The sequence below is a fragment of the Neopsephotus bourkii genome, unplaced genomic scaffold (genome assembly GCF_033783945.1).
Source record: "Neopsephotus bourkii isolate Nb327-2 ecotype Australia unplaced genomic scaffold, CSIRO-AGI_Nbou_v1 NB_994, whole genome shotgun sequence".
NCBI classification, from domain to species: domain Eukaryota; kingdom Metazoa; phylum Chordata; class Aves; order Psittaciformes; family Psittacidae; genus Neopsephotus; species Neopsephotus bourkii.
The window spans coordinates 1,737,336-1,747,488 of record NW_026901486.1 but is presented as its reverse complement, the minus strand read 5'-3'; positions in this window follow the sequence as shown (position 1 = coordinate 1,747,488).

Below are 10,153 nucleotides of genomic sequence, written 5' to 3'. Positions count from 1 at the left end.
CAGAACAATGGTTTGGGCATTCACCTGTGTAGCTGAAATTGGAATACGGCAAAAATGTATTACAGAAAGTGAAACATAATTCTTTTATAGAAATAAAAAGAGGCATATTCAGATTCTTAAAAAGAGCTATTCAGTAGACGTCATCAAAATGTATTTTTAATTTTTGATAATTTTTTCTTCCTTAAATAAGTTCCCAAAATAATTTATATGGACAAAGTTTTCCTTTAGTCTTATGAAGTTTTTTTCCATTTGTGCTCATATTCTTATTCTAGGATCAACTAATTTTTGAGGACATTCAACAGAAAGATAAGCAAACATCTGTGAATTGTTTTGGTCAAGAAGCATCTGGAGAAGCCCTAAACAGTCTCTGTGTATCAAAGTAGTTGCTATAAAGTGTCAGATTGGCATAAACCAGCTGCCTATTCAGCATGCATAATATATTTAAAACATCACAGATCTTCCTGATTAACATCTACATCAGTTTTAAACAGGAGTACAAAATCATTTTACTGTTTTTTTTAGAAAATTTTGCTTAATATACATTGTATAAATGATCAACATTTATTAAATAAGTGTTAAGACAAAACAGTCAATGAGCATTTTTTGCTGTGAATGTATTGAGCCTTATCAGAACTCTATTCTTAAATGGTCGTGCCTGTACAGTATTAGAGGATGCGATTTACAAGTTAACTTCCTTTCAAGCAAACTTCCATTTGAAACGTTTAGTTTTACAATACCACAGATATCAACAAGGGAAGGACTGTGGTGTAACTTTTTAATACTTTCCTTTAGTTCCCTATGAGCTACAATAGCTCGAAAAATGGGGGTAGTAAAATATGATTGCCAGCTTCCACATTACTTGTGCCCCAGTGGTTGCCTGTTGGTTCGGTTCACAAAATGGTGTTCTTTCTAATTTCCATTTTATCATACTGCAGAATCATCACTGAAGTCTGTAATGTCATATCATATGTTTATAATTGCTGAAAGTTGCATTCCACTATCAGGTGAAATATCTGGGGCTTATTAGCTTTGTTTCCCCCCTCACTCTTATCAATTGTACTGTTGTAAAGGAAGACAAAATTTAAGGTTGATAAAGCTCCAAAGTTGTGTCTATAAATGGGACTTGTCTGAAGTTTCCCTGGTAGGAATGGTATAGGAAGGAGTCACGTATGATAGTTCTGCAGAAATAGTAATAAAAAAGAATGCACCCTGTCAGTCAAAGATGTGGATAAGTAGACCCAGAGAGACGAATGATTTCTGCATTGCTGCTCACCACGGTGGTTTCCACACACATTCAGTAACAATCTTGACGGCCCTGGTAATCTTTCCCAGTTAACCTTTTCTGTGGTAGACCGTTGACAAAGGCAGAGTGTGTTTTGTGGCTGTAGATTGAGAGCCTGGAAGATCACATCAATAAAGAAAGAAGCATAACATAAAAATGAGTATTTATAGGATTTACTTCTGGTTTGAGCTAATTAGTGCTATCTAGTAGTATCTTCTACTTAACAGGTAATCTACCTGATCTGTTTGAGCCCACAGTCCAATCCTGAAGGGAAAAAAAATGCTCATCTTCAGAAATGTTACAGCTTTGAAATGCATTTAAAGGAGAAAATAGAATGTAATTTGAGTAAAAAGAAAAGGCACAGGAGCTATACATGCTAAATAGAAACACCCTTGAATAGCATCATCTTCTTCCCAGTTCAGAAAGAAATGGAAGAACAGTTTCCTCTATCTGCCAATAATCACTAAAGTTTCCATAATCATCTCTCAGACACCCATCTTCACCGATTTTTTCTTGCTATCATGAGGAATCAACGTCCTTTAATCTTTAAGGATTTTTGCAGTACACTAATGATACACCAGAGGGTGCTAACTTACCTCTAAACAAATTTATTTAAACATAGCACTCTTGGCTGAGTAAAATCTGTACTATTGTGGCCTTTTCAGTTTGGAATTTATATAGAAAAGGTACAGATAATAAAAAGAAGGTCAACAAAGTGATGCAGAGTCTGAAGATAAAATATCAGAAAAGCACCTGAAGATGAGCAACAAATGTGAGTGACTGAATGAACTAAACTGGATGTTAAAACAGTAATTCAGATAGAGGTGTCCACAAATATGTGAAGGGTAAAAATGGTAGCAGGGATTAGTCATGCTGGTGGGGTAAATGGTAATGGTCTGAAGGAAGAAATTATTTGGCTTGATACTAGGACACTTTATGAACAGGGTACTGGAATAGGTTGCCCAGGGAGGTTGTGAATGCCCCATCCCTGGCAGTCTTCAAGGCCAGGTTGGACGAGGCCTTGTGTGATATGGTTTAGTGTGAGGTGTCCCTGCCCATGGCAGGGGGATTGGAACTTGATGATCTTAAGGTCCTTTCCAACCCAAACTATTCTATGATTCTATGATTCTACTTCAGCAAGGTGCTGATCTCTGGGATAGGGTCAATGCACCATCACAGAGGGTGTTCAGGATTTCAGTGTTAAGATGCCGGTGCTAAAGCCGTGGTGTATAGCTTTATATACAGAGCCTGAACTGAAGTTCTTTCCAGTGTTTCTGTCTGCGGCTTTGTGGTTTTAAGTTATAAGAAGGCAGTAACTTACCTTTTGCAGTTTTCTGGGAGAGAACACGAGTATATATTTCACTACAAGGGTGTTCTATGCACATATAAACAATAGCATGAGATTTTATTACAAGTCAGAATCGTGCTATTCATACAATAGTCACCAGTAACACTGAAGGCATCCTCTTGTTTGCATTGTCGTTGCCAGCTTCAGCTTCATTTCACAGTCATCACTTCTCTTTTTCACAAGGTGACACTTATACTATGTAAGGTAACATGTCTATTTATTGCTTTGCAACACAAAGGAAGTCTGTTGCAGACAAATGCTATATTATGTTGGACATAATACCTGATACTTGCCAAGTAGCATTTTCTACAATTGTGCCAATTAAAATGCGAAATTGCTACCACTTATTTTTGAACTCTCATGTTCTGGCAGTAAGGAAGGAATGCCATAACTTATCAAGATGCAGCACTGCTGGTTTGTCTAGGATAGTCCTATTTTTCCTCTCAAATTTAACCTGCTCATGACCTAAGGAAATGTTATTTGATAATTCTATCTCCCTGTGGTATCTGTGTCAAACGTGCCAACATGCTTCAATCTGTACATCAGCTTTGTGTGCCTCTGGAGCTGTCTGATGGTCAGACATGCTGTTGTGCCAGACAGCCTATAAATCTCTTCTATGCAGGTAGAACCATGTGTGAGGACAGGAGGACACTGTTCATGTTCATGCTGTGAGCGTCTGAGGATCTTTCATATTGCACCTTTAGTATCCCATCAGCTCCAGCAAGCTTTGCAGTCACTAAATCATCTGATATCACTAGAACCCCTGACTGCTACAGCACTTTGCAGGGAAAACTGCCCAATTTGTGCCAGTATGCACCAGTGTCCTTTGTAAAGAAAGGACGAGCTTGCTGAATGTCTTCATGAAGAAGTTTAGTGATGTCCTACAACAGGGATCCTTTGGCCGATGTGCCCCATGAACTCTGGTCAGCTTTTACCTCTACAGCCCTGATACTTTGCCCCTTGAAAAGACACTAAACATTTATCCTGGACTCATGAGAGTGCAGTAGTACCAGGGACTGGGGTGCCAGCTGTCTGGAGGTGGTAGGGAAAGAACTTTCTTGGGACAAAGTGATATCTATGTGGTGATGAGGTGGGGAGGGACATGACTGTGTGTGTTAAAAGCTTTTCAGTGTTAGGAGTCAGTGAACAAGCTGTATTATCAAGTTACTCACAATTTACCACCACCAAAGGAAGAAATCTCTTTCTATTCTGCAGATGAAAAGAGCTGCTTTCCTTTTCAAAGCAGGATGTGGGAAAGGTCCCTCACAGCCCTGACCATAGCAAGCAGCAGTCCCTGACGTTGCTACCACAGAGCTATTCAGAAGCCACCAAAGCTTGAAAAGAGGCTGTTCTACATCCTGGTCCACCTTGCAATACTCTGAAACCAGGCACTCACCCCGACTGTGCTGCCAAGGCCCACATACAAAGAAAATCTCTGCAGAAGATCAGCAGTGCTGAGAGAATCTGCGTTCTTTCTGGCACTCTAGAGAATCACCCCATGCAGGCGGTATTTTGTCCTAACCAACACAGAGCCTCTCAAATAAAGACATATAATACATTTGCTCTCAGGGCAGTCTCCATAACAAAATCAAGGGCTGTCTATCCTTGTGTTAAGGCATCTGGAGGAAAAAATACAAAAGAGGAGGGTAAATCAGTCCCACTAGACATTCCTAAAGGCTTTTTCTGGTCCCTGCCTTTAACTAAGCACACATTTTAGCCATGTTCGACATCCTCACCCAGCTCAGTTTGAGCCAAACAGAAGCTGACTTTGAAGATGGTCTAAATACCTGTGCCTTTATGTATTTGACTGTGCAGAATATGGTGAAAACAATCTTTCAGTCATCTGCATCATCTTTGAGCTCAGCTGATTTGAAACAGGCAAGTCAGAGCTCTGAGAGTCACAGTGGGTGATGATAGGGAAGGCTTCCCTTGATGGGATCAAGGATCAGATGGGCCATTTGGGACTACCTAGTCCAGCCTTCAGCTATGGTTTTGACCTATGTTTGCCAAGAGGACCAAGCCTGGAAGGGGTATAGCTCTTTGTTATGCTAACAGTTTCTTGTAACATGGAAGCATTATAAACTGGGAACATTGCTAGGGAGGGGCAGAAAAGCCTAGCTGGGAGATAGAGGGAAGCATAAAGACAGGAAGAACAAAAGCAGCCAGGAGCATCAGAAATGTTTTCAGTGTTAACAATCTCGTTCCAGTCTTGCTCAGCTTTCTTCTTGTGTGTACTCAGGTGTTCATTCATGTTCTACTTTCTGCTGTCGCTCATGCAACTTTAGTGGTAGACTGATCCTGGAAGGCATTAAAAGCAAGGAGAGATTATAGAGACCGGAATACCTAAAGGAGAGCTGGTTGAATGTCCCTGGTCAAGACTTCTGCTCTTTTGTGCTTCATTATTATTCTTCTTGGAATAGATATGCAGACCTAGATTGTTTTATTTATTTCTTTCATTGCAAGCTCTGAAACAGGCATTTACAGCTTTCTAAGTATTTCCCCTTCTATTAGAAATTCTGCAGTTCCTAATAATGACTAGCAAATTTACAACTGAGGCAGCTTTTCTCAGGAATAAATAGATGAAGGGATAAGAAGCAAGGCCATAACCTTCATAATATACAGGAGTTGCACTTTTTCTTAAGAATAGTGCAGTTACTGTTATTTCTCACTGCCTTTCACAGCTTACCAGTACAGTCTGTGGCGTGTGTGGGTAAAAGTAACACAGCCTAGTAACATTACAGCACATACGTTAAATCTGTGCTGAAACATATAGAGTTCTAGTCTGTGCGTGTGTGAAATAACCGAGTTTGCAGATTATTAGCATGAGTGTAAAAAGCCTCTAGCACAGCATACGGTAAACACATTAGTGTTATATTCCAGAAAGCAACATTTTCAGGAGCTATAGGTCTTGCTGACATATGTGGTGGAAAGGCTAGATCTGCCAGTTGTCTGCTTCCTTCATATCCTCTGATTCTGGTGCTAGTTTAAAGCAATATGCTTAATAGCCCTAGTCTAGGACTCTGAAAAATTGCAATACTATCTGTCTGCATGGAAAGTGACATATCAGTGACATTTGGTTGGCACAGTGGGTTTTGAGAAAAAATGGCAAGGGAAATAGTTGGCACTGAGTTTCGGGAAAAAAATATATCAGAAAGTGTGAGTCTGGTTGCAGTAAACTCACATTTTATTTGCTCATATATCATTTTGTCAGGGTTTTCAATAGTTCTTGTGGAAAATGTGCAAATGAAATATAAATCAGCTTTCATGTATAATAAGGGTTTTTCCTTCAACCTAACTGGTGTTCTCACAGCCCTTGCCATATACAATATGCTGGGTAGTACAATCTTCCCTCCTAAAAATAGTTATACAAACCCCAAAGTGATTTCTTTATTAAAGAGCCCATCCAGTCACATTTTACAGGACACTTGTGAGGCAACGATGGATGTGCGCATGCATAAGTTGCTACCCTGCCATAGATGCACGTGGACATGGAAGATCTGTATCTTCACTTGCTCGTGTAAATATTGATGCTGTGGTTGCAGATTTAGAGGAAAGCAGCTGTGTATTTCCAGTTCAGCTCCAATTGGAAACTAGCAAACCACTTCCCAGCCACAGTCCCTCTCCTTCACACCATAAATCACAGCCAGCTAATAATAATAATGGTAAGGCGTCAGCGTGCTGAAGCCTTTTTGCACACTGGATGAAACAGCAGCCTTTTGGGGCTCAGCAATAAGGAGTTCAGAGTCTCACTGCTGAGCTGGAATTGACAGCTTTTGACAGTCTTTGTAGGAACTGTGTGGATGGGGCAGAAACTCATCTCTGTGCTGGTTATGGAAACCTCTTTGGAGTCCTTGCATGGTGGTGCCCCTGCACTTCTCCTCCCATAACTCTCAAGAGTGACTTTTCTACAGCCTATGATTAATTGTTGTAACACTTCAGCAATGAAATGTGCTCCACGCATTCTGGCTCTGTAACATAGACCAAGGGGTGACTTCATGAGCATTTTTCATATGTGCAAACATTTTTAATGCATTGCAACTTGAGCCTTCTTTCTTTAGGACAATCTTAGTTTTAAGCTACCATTCCCTTAAAACTCTTAGCTAGACTATTGATGATGGAGCTATAAATATTACCACTAAAGATGCAAGCTATGCGATGTCACATATACACTGTGTACAAAATACATGCGCCTTGAAAGCCTCCCCATTGTTTGCAATGGTTAATTCAGACACTGTTCCTTGAGAATCAGTTGGGATTGTTATAAATCACAAAAACCGGCTCCCTACAATGTGCTGTTGAGGTAATTGCAAATTTTCTACAGTGATTGTTAATATGGCAACAGAGTGTTAGAGGGGACAAAAAATAATGGGTGGGAGAGAAGGGAATAGCTCTTGTAAGACTCAGCTGTGCCTGTCAGAGCTGTTAGAAGAGTATTAGTTTTTGTTAGGCAATAAACTGGAATCCCTGCCGTGCTTCGTTCAGTTTCCAAAATTCCTAAGTGCAGCCTGTTTCAAAAAAATAATTACTTAGTTCATGAGTAAAAATCAAACCACAGAAGTTTATATAGAGCGGTTTAGAGCTTTCTTCTGATATGCTAATGGATGTTTTCTTTTATCTGAATTGCCGTTCAACAGTATTGAACTTTTTGAATACACCATATGTAATGTCTAGATCACACTTAATGAGATACTGCTGTACTAGTTCTATATTTTCCCAACTTTACATAGTGTTTAATCCACAATCTTTATACCCCAAGACGGTGAAAATTGTGACTATTCAGGGAATACAACCCCTTATGTTTTTCTTTTAAGCAGTAATAAGCAGATCCTGAAAGAGTATACTAACACAGCATGGATAAAGCCACGACAGTGGGCACAGGCCAGACTTTGCCATTGAAGAGCCCAGCAGAGACCATCAGCAAACAGCTTGTGAGCCAGTGGTCTCCCACTCACCCAGAAAATACAGCCAAGCAGGGCAGAAGTGATACGCGAGCCTGACCATCTGAGCAAGAGGGAATTGTGTTCTTTGTGAAGCTTTTTGGGCAAAGGTGCCTGGAATATAACTATTTGCTGCCAACAATTGCTTTTAAAATAGAGAAGCAATTCTCTTTTATACTAAAGGGAAAGAAACAATTTCCATAAAAGTCAAGCAAGGGTGAAACACCACCAGCCATGGTCATAGTTCCTACCCACATCCCGGGTTTGTTGGTTTAAAAAGGGATGCATGTATGTGTTTTGCCACATGGTTTCATAAATAACCAAACTTCTGGCAATCACATTGTTATAATTGGGAAGGTAACAAGTTTGATCCACAATTAGTGGGGGTTATGTTTGAATTCTTTCCTGTAAACCTGGTATTATTGCTTTGTCAATACCAAATATAGCCTTAACTTCTGATTATTTAGCCTAAAAATAAGTTTTTTAAAAAGAACAAAAATACCAACTCGCTTTAAAATTTATTTAAAGAAGTCAGACAAAAAGTTCTACTCATTGGTAGTAGCTACATATATCTTTTCGTAGGGCCCCAGTTATGCCTTATTATGTTGTTCTGTCATAAACAGTATGTGAACTAGATGACCTTAAGGTCCTTTCCAACCCTAACTATTCTATGATTTTATGACATATACCTCTCATTTTTAACAGAATTCTCAGTGTTTTCCAATAAACATTGCATGCAAACTAGGAGGGAAGAAACAGCACTTGTTAGTTCACCATTGAGGGAAAGCAATCAGCTGGATGCAACAGTGTTCAGGCACCTGAGAAGCTCGACGGGCTGGTGACAGAAAAGCCTGTGCAGCTCCACCATCCAGATTGCTTTTCTATGAGGAGCCTGGGATGTCTAATTAGCTGTGAACTCTGTCTGAACTTTTCCTTGAGCTTAGTGCTACATTGTGTAGCCTTCCTAGTGGCTAATAAGGGTGAAATCACACTGCAGCACTAATCTAATTCAGGTAAAAACAAACAAAGCATGAGATACCAGTCTGCGGGAAGCCAGCCTTTTATTAGTTCCTGTACTCAAAGAGGTGCTTGTTCATTTAACCCAAAATAGCCCTTTTTGTCTAGCACTTAGTTTAAAAGAAAACAGCAAATCATTTGCAGTAGTGACCTGCAAAACAGCCTAGGGAAGTTAGTGTGTAGGCCCTACACCTGGAAATAGCACCAGTCTTTCTGTGGTTTTCAGCAGCAGAACTGTTTTTTAGGGAAGTGTGTTTTTCAAGATAGTGATCTTTTAAAAAATCGTGCTCAGTGAAAAGCATGTAGGCTTTTCATATTCATAGAATCATAGAATGGTTTGGGTTGGAAGGGACCTTAAGATCATCCAAGTTCCAACCCCCTGGCATGGGCAGGAACACCTCACACTAGACCATGGTGCCCAAGGCTCTGTCCAACCTGGCCACTTGTCAACCCAAAAAAGATCAGAAACCTGAAACGTTTTACCTGAAATAGTGCACTGATATTCAGAGAACAGGTAAACAGATATCTTGGCAACCTCCTTTCTCCCTCTCCCATCTTTTTCTTCCCAGGACAGTAAGTGGAACTAAGAAAGTCAGGATGCTATGCAGCAAAACTTGATCAAAGAACTACTCATATCACCTAAACAGGATCAATACAAGAACAGTTACTTGTTACTTACTAGGGGCTGAGGTGACATCTTTTCACTCAGCAGTGCTGGATTTTCCTTCCAAGGATCTCCATATAGCATAAATAGTGAAATGAATTCAAACTTTCATTTTCAGAAGCAAAGAAAAACTTTCTCTTGTTGCTTCTACATCCATGAAAACACAGTGGGACCAAATTAAAGAAACATACATGAAAAGCAAAAATATCTTGTGTTATTAACATAAATGGGATTTCTGGACTAATTTTCAGACCTAAACTTGTCCAAACCGTGTTCCTATGCATCACAAAGTGAAATCTTACAATCTGAACAGGAATAGCCAAGGAATTTCCCTTATTTTCATTGCTGTGAGTTTAATTCCAAATTAGATTTCCAATATTCAGTTCCAGCAGAAAGGAACTAACATGAAACTAGCTGAAACTTCCCCAAAACCCTTTGCACAACACAAAATACGGATCTGCAGCCTGGTGCAAATCTGAATACAGCTTGCAAAACCCTGCAGTAAGTGGGAACAGCATTTTCTTGTGGCCGTGGTGGAGATAACAGGGTTGAGCGGATGTTAAAGGCACTCTAAATAATGAACTGCTGAGTAAGAGCGAAGTCCGGATTACGGTACATACCTTATGGCTATCAGCAGGCAATACGGTGAATGGAAATGGTCCCTGAAAAATGCATTCAATCAGGGAAATTGCCCCACCTGTAGTTCATTAACAGGATTAAGTCCTGATACAAAGTGACAGTCAGTATTATTTGTTTAGGCAAAAAGCTCCCTCTCTTTGTAGTTTTTGGCATACTCAGCTGGCTTTAACAATATGGATCTGAGACAGCTAGTGTAGCTTTAATGTTAAATTAGCCAGGGTAAAAAGCTTGCCAAGGCCAGGCAGGAACAAAGTGTTCTTTTTTGC